The sequence below is a fragment of the Nylanderia fulva genome, unplaced genomic scaffold (genome assembly GCF_048542155.1).
Source record: "Nylanderia fulva isolate GAGA-0341 unplaced genomic scaffold, ASM4854215v1 Scaffold431, whole genome shotgun sequence".
Classification (NCBI taxonomy): domain Eukaryota; kingdom Metazoa; phylum Arthropoda; class Insecta; order Hymenoptera; family Formicidae; genus Nylanderia; species Nylanderia fulva.
Window position 1 is genome coordinate 56,010 of NW_028190512.1, and position 6,287 is coordinate 62,296.

General features: G+C 33.6%; 1 pseudogene; it reads right to left on the reverse strand.

Annotated features, from left to right (window-relative positions):
• Positions 1-407: 407 nt before the first annotated feature.
• Positions 408-3,271, reverse strand: LOC146721669 (uncharacterized; annotated as a pseudogene).
• Positions 3,272-6,287: the final 3,016 nt, after the last annotated feature.

A 6,287-nucleotide genomic window follows, 5' to 3' on the forward strand; every position in this document is an offset into this window, starting at 1 on the left:
TAAAACCACTTGTAATAAGAAAATCCTACTCAATCGTATTCAAGTCTAAGCCTATTATTATTTTGTTTTTGGGGAAAAGGGCCCCATTCCCGCTCTTTCCTGTGAGGCACAACCAAAAAATTTGTCTCTCCATATTTTAAGCATTGTGTCCACGATCTGAGAATTTGGTCCGAGTTCTCGGACTGAGAAGTTTGTAACCAATCAATTTGCAGCTTTTACAGAAAAGCGGCTATTTTATTGGCTACAAACTTCTCGAAACAAATTCTCGGATTGTGGACACAAGGCTTTACCTGAAACAAAAAACAAATAAATTAGGGGTGAGAACGGCCCCTCCCCGCCGATCCTTGTAAAGCACGTCTCAAATTTGATACTGCTTCTCCAAAGTACCTAAAAAAATATTACGTTGATCATACATTACTTTCTGTTAAGTACTTTAGTACTTCCATATCGTCTACGCGTTCTGTGTCCTCTTGAATCTTATCATCGTCTACGTCATTTTCCATTTTAGCATCTTCCTGGATTTCTTTAGCGATGTTATCCTCATCCCTAGTGAAAAATAAAAATTGCGTAAAATCAGAATATCTGAAAATATCGGAAATATTTTTACAATAAGCAACGTTCTGCTCTGTCTTTGAATGCATTTTATTTATTATTTATATATCCTTTTTTTCTATAATTTCCTCAAAAATGTTTCAAAAATCTAAATTTTTTATAATAATTTTTCAGAATTTATTATTAATTAATTATGAATTGTAAATTATGAAAATTCCTAAATTTATCAAATTTTGAAAATATGAATATTTTTACCAGAGAGCGTCCTCCGTATCTTCAATCTCCTCAGTTTCCTCCGTGTGTTGAGTCTCTGTAAGTTCATCGTTGCCACCAAGTGAATCGTTCTCCAAGTTTTCGTCATCATTGATCTCCTGCTCAGTCTCCACGATGTTCTCATCAGATTCTGTAATTTCCTGTAATCATAAAAATTTATTATTTTTAGAATTAGTTGCACTAGTTCAGAATTTATTTTTTGTTCTTACATTGGAAGAATTATCAACTAAGAAAAAGTAAAAATAAGAAACACAAACCTTATCTTCGTTGTCTATTCGGCGGCGTCGATTTGGTGGAACTTTCTCCTTGTTTTTGTGGCGTCGTTTCTTATTGAAACGCTATTTTCTCGTTTTAAGACTTTTTAAAGCCTTTTCCAGGGCGTCATAAAATTCGTTGAAAGAAGATAGACGTTGTTGGGATTAGTAAAATATTTGTTTGAGTTCATGGCATCTAAAAAAATATAGATGAGAAACACTTTAGTTATGTATTCAATGGGCTGTATCAATAAAAATAACTTTATAAATATTTCAATTTTTTAGAGAAAATCCTTAAAGTTATATGATTATTGCAATTATCTGTAAGAATTTTTAAAGCTTTAAAAAGTTGAAATAAGGTCATACTCATTTTTATTTATACAACCTATAATGATTACATTTACGTCATCTTTAATCAGATTTAATAACGTCCTGGTTGTTCTAATGCGTCCTCTACAATAGGACTTTAAGATTTAAAATTTAAGAAATCAACCAATTACAATTGACTTTAGAGATAAATAAAAATATGATTGGTCAATTTCTTTAATCTTAAATCTTAAAGTCCCATTGTAGACGACGCATGAGGTTAATCAATGACAACTGTTCCATTTTTTAGAAAAATGACTGTAATTAACCTACGTCAGAATGGAGTTACTAAATTCAATTAAGTTTGAACATGTAAACGTAATAAATATAGGACACATGTAAACGTAATAAATATAGCACACACACTGATAGTATTTTTACAAACCTTGACATGCCTGAGCGAAGCGATTGTCCCGCAATTTACAGCCCTCTCGTTGTCCAGTTTTTCCATTTAGAGTGAGGTGTGGTGAAACCTCCTCGTCTTCTGGAAATACGCTGCGAAAATATTCCGCGGTGCAATTTATTGGATTCGCTCGTCCCAGATAAATAAAGTATCGCACCTATAATACAAAATGTTTTTAATAAAATGAAAAAATTATTGTATATATACTTGTATTAGAAAATATTTCTAGTTATTTATTGTTCACTAGTATTGAAAGAAGATAGAACGATACACTGTGTCGCTCTGTGTCGTTGTTGAAAAGCCTACATTATATTTAAAAATATATCTTTACCATTTTATAATAATTTATAAATCATTATAAACTTCTTCATCAACTTCTTCGAAGGCCAAGAAATCGTCCACAGTTTGAAATGAGAGCCCCTGTGACTTTGTTGGTCTCTCTATTGTAGATTGTTTCAATAATTTTTTTTATATTTCTTGAATTTTCACTGTAAAAAATAAAATTATGTGATTAATTTATTTATAAGTATTAGATTGCTTGCTATTCTTTAATAAAATCATTAATATACTTACTCGGTTTTATTTTCTATTAAAATTTGTCGTTCTTCCATTTGACGTAGTTGATCCATAATGGTCCTAAAATGAAATTTAATGTCTTATTTATTTGTGCACATAAATGGCTATTTTTATTGTAATTATTTTTAAAAAGTTACTTTAGAGACTGCATTATTTCCTTTTCTTTTGTCAATTGTGTGGACGGGCGATGGCTGCGTACATCGTGAACAAATGATCCTGATTGTGTTTGTTTACTATTTATTTGTTGTGATGGTGGTTTAAATGCTGAATGGTTGTCTTGCGTGAATGATTGTATGGATGCTGATGAAGACAAGCGTGACAATGTTTGTTTATTGTTTGTTTGTTGTATTGGTGGTTTAAATGATGACTGAATGTTTTGCGTGAATGATTGTATAGATGCTAATGAAGACGAGCGTGATAATATTTGTTTACTGTTTGTTTGTTGTGATGGTGGTTTAAATGATGGCTGGACATTTTGCATGAATGATTGCATAGATGCTGATGAAGACGAGAGTGATAATATTTGTTTGCGTTGTACTGATAGAACGTTTTGTGCGGATAATTGAGTGGTTACTGAAGGTGAGTATGATAGAATGGATCTATGTTGTAATGGTGCTGATGGAGGAGGCATGTGTTTATTTGATTGTGATGAGAATGATGATGTTGGAACATGCAAGGATGATGATACTGGTGATTGTGAATAATACTTTGATGATGAGGCTGTCTGTTTTTGTGTATTTTTGTGAAGTGTAGTTATGTTAGGTTTTTGTATGTGTTTTGTGCGATATTTTTCTATGTCCTTGTTCAATAATTGTAATGTTTTAGCAGTCTTCCCTTCGATGTCCATTCCTTTTCCTCTTCCTCGTCCTCGTCCTCGCTCTTGAGTCATCTAAAACAAATTGGGCCCTCTGCACACGCTCATCCATAATGCATTGTTACATTAAGTTATTGATCGTAAATCTAAACCCGCACATAAACTTGAATTGACAAGTAAAATCGTAAAACTATACGTTCCGTTTTTGTTTGTGCGTTGAAGTAAGAGTTTATGTATAGATTTACGATTAATATATACTTAACATAACCCATTATGAAAGAGCTTGTGCAGAAGGCCTTTAAGGGCAATTTACAATGGCAGTAAGCATGGCAGTAAGCAATCGAAAGTAAAAATAAGATTTATGGAATTACATCACTCCCGTCTAAATTTTCGCGCCAACATTCATTAGCTGACAGTAAATAATAGAAAGTACGAAATGGGAATTGCCCATTTCGTTACTCCTTGTTTTATAATATCATTAAAATCAGTATGTACTCTCTACTTCTACAGCCTTGTAGCGACTTATAAATAAATTCACCAGATCTTTTAAGAAAGCAATGTTTATTCATTGAAAGTATAAAGCTAAAGACAAAAAGAATTAATATATAACAAATAAATGAATGAATGTGTTGTTACGGAAATATTGATTTTTCTTAAAAACATTATGTTAATTAATGAATTGAAGTTATTACAAATGTATAAAGATGTAAAAAGTGTAAAAGTGCAGTGAAAAGTGTAAGGTGTAATAAAAGTGTAGAGTGTAAATAAAAGGTGTGGATGATGAATGCTACAGTAACTCCCCCCCAAGTGACGATATTCGTTGCGAAATGGACTTTCTTCTTCTTTGGTGGGTAGGTACGTAAAGCTTTTCCAACAGTAGAAGAAGAAGAAGGAGGATTTGAAGTAGCAGAAACAGGAGCTGAAGTAGCAGAAACAGGAGTTGAAGTAGCAGGAACAGGAGTTGAAGTAGCAGGAACAGGAGCTGAAGTAGCAGGAACAGGAGTTGAAGATCTGGTAGAAAGTTCAGTAGAATCTGAAGTTCTAGGAATGAAGGCTGGATTGAGACGTTCTGTCGAAATATTGACAACTCTTCCTGAAACATTAACTGCAAATAAATGATCAGAGATACGTTTTTCAATAGGAAAAGGGCCAGAATAAGGAGGTTGTAGTGACTTCCTAACAGCATCTTCTCGAATCCAAACATGAGTACAATCAAAAAGATTCTTGTGAACAAAAGGTGATCTTTTGCAATGATGACTTGTAGGAGATGATCTGATATTCCTTATATGAATCCTGTGTTTTTCAAGAAAGATTTCAGGATCTGCAGGAAAATCTTCAATGAAAAATTCTCCAGGAATACGAAGAGTGGATCCATAAAGAAGTTCTGCTGGTGAAGCTTTTAAATCTTCTTTGAAACACGAACGTAATCGCAAAAGAACTGAAGGTAACGATTCTACCCAGTTGGTTGTTTCGTGGCACATAATCGCTGCTTTCAAAGTTCTATGCCATCTTTCCAGAATTCCATTTGAAGCAGGATGATAAGCAGAAGTTCTAATCCTTTGGCAGCCAATTAGGTTTGTTAAAGCTTTGAATAAAGCTGCTTCAAACTGAGGATCTTGATCTGTTGTAATGCTGATAGGAGAACCAAAACGCGCTACCCAATGTGAATAAAATGTTGTAGAAACAGTTTCAGCAGAAATCTCAGAAATAGGAACAGCTTCAGGCCATCTGGAAAAACGATCAATCATAGTAAGACAATAACGGTAATTTTGACAAATAGGAAGTGGTCCAACAATGTCTAAATGCACATGCTGAAAGCGTTGATCAGGAATTGCAATCTTAATTGAAGAATTCTTGGTGTGCCTTGAAATCTTCGCACGTTGACATAGAAGACAAGTTCGAGTCCATTCCTTCACATCTTTCTTCAAAGAAGGCCAAATGAATTTCAGTAGTAATTGTTTAGATGTCAATCTGCCGCTGGGGTGAGCGAGTCCATGAACAACATCAAAAATTCTCTTGCGTAAGAGTTTAGGAACATATGGACGAATTAATTCCGAAGAGCAATCACAATAAATAGGTATGGTTGATCCTGAAAGAATAAGTTTCTTCAACAGAAGTGAAGAATTTGAAGAAAGTAAAACTTGAAGTTCTTCATCTTCTTTCTGATAATTAGCAAGTTCTTCTAAAGAAACTATAATAGGCATTGAAATAGATTCAATTCTTGACAGAGCATCAGCAACTGAATTCATTTTTCCAGAAATATAGGTAATATTTGTAGAGAATTGAGCAATAAAGTCCAATTGTCTGATCTGTCTTGGTGACGCTTTATCCAATTTCTGACGGAAAGCAAAAATCAAAGGTTTATGATCAGTTCTGATAATCAGTTGTCTTCCTTCAACAAAATGTCTGAAATGTTTAATAGCCAAATAAATGCTAAGAAGTTCTCTATCATAAGTGCTATAATTTCTTTGAGCTTTGTCTAGTTTCTTTGAGAAAAATGCTATTGGTTTGATATCGTCGTCAATAGACTGTTCAAGTGATGCACCAACAGCAAAGTCAGAAGCATCACAAGTTAAAATAAGAGGAGCATGAGGAGCAGGATGAGAAAGGGTAGTAACTTGTAAAAGTTCTTCTTTACATGACTCGAAAGCTAATTCCGCTTCTTTAGTCCAAGAAATAATTCTTCTATCCCTCTTGCGACTGTCCTTTAAATATTCTGTTAACAGAGCTTGATGATTTGCAGCATCCTTGAGACAGCGACGATAATAATTGATAATTCCTAAGAATCTGCGTAATTCATGAAGTGTCTTAGGTTTAGGATAATCAATAATTGATTTCACTTTTTTGGATGTAGGTTTAACTCCTTGGTTAGAAACTAAGTAACCAAGAAAAGAAATCTCGCTTTGACCGAAAAGACATTTAGCGACATTGATTGTCATTCCAGCTTGTTGAAGACGATCAAAAATAATGCGTAAGTGAGCAATATGTTCTTTCTCGTCTTTAGAAGCGATAAGAATGTCATCAAGATAACAAAAGGCAAAACTCAAAT